The following is a 617-nucleotide window of genomic DNA, read 5'->3' on the forward strand; positions in this document are numbered from 1 at the left end:
CATGCACTCATGGGCTTCTGGTGGCGGGATGGGGGGGTTTGCACAGGCGCACTAGAGTCAGCCAAGTTCCCAGGGGGTGCGCCCAGGGACATGCGGGGAGCAGCGGGCGGGTCAGGAGAGGTCTGCCGCGCCATGGGGGTCACCTCCGGGGCAGGCGGGGATCGAACTCATGTGGAAGTGGCTTTAGATTCTCAGTGCTGTGCTGTAACCCGCTGCGCCACCAGGGAGGGCCCGAGAAGTACTTTCTTTATCATATGGTTATGGCTTCTCTGTCATAGAGTTATTATTGATATATGTGTGCGTTTATTTCTGGACTCTCCATTCTATACCACTGATCCATATTTCTATTTTTATACAGTACCATGCTGTTTCAGTTACTGTCTCTTCGTAATATATTTCAAAATTGGATGCTGTGATGCCCCATTTTTTTTTTCTCTCAAGGAGAAAAAGTTATATAGGGTCTTTTGTGGTTCCATGTATTTTAAATTTTTGCTCTACTTCTCTCAAAAAAATCGGAATTTTGGGCCCTCCCTGGTGGCTCAGCGGGTTAAAACACAGCAGCACAGCACTGAGAATCTAAAGCTGCTTCTGCATGAGTTCGATTCCCGCCGGCCCTG

The sequence above is a fragment of the Condylura cristata genome, unplaced genomic scaffold (assembly GCF_000260355.1).
Source record: "Condylura cristata isolate star-nosed mole 26May11 unplaced genomic scaffold, ConCri1.0 scaffold00719, whole genome shotgun sequence".
NCBI classification, from domain to species: domain Eukaryota; kingdom Metazoa; phylum Chordata; class Mammalia; order Eulipotyphla; family Talpidae; genus Condylura; species Condylura cristata.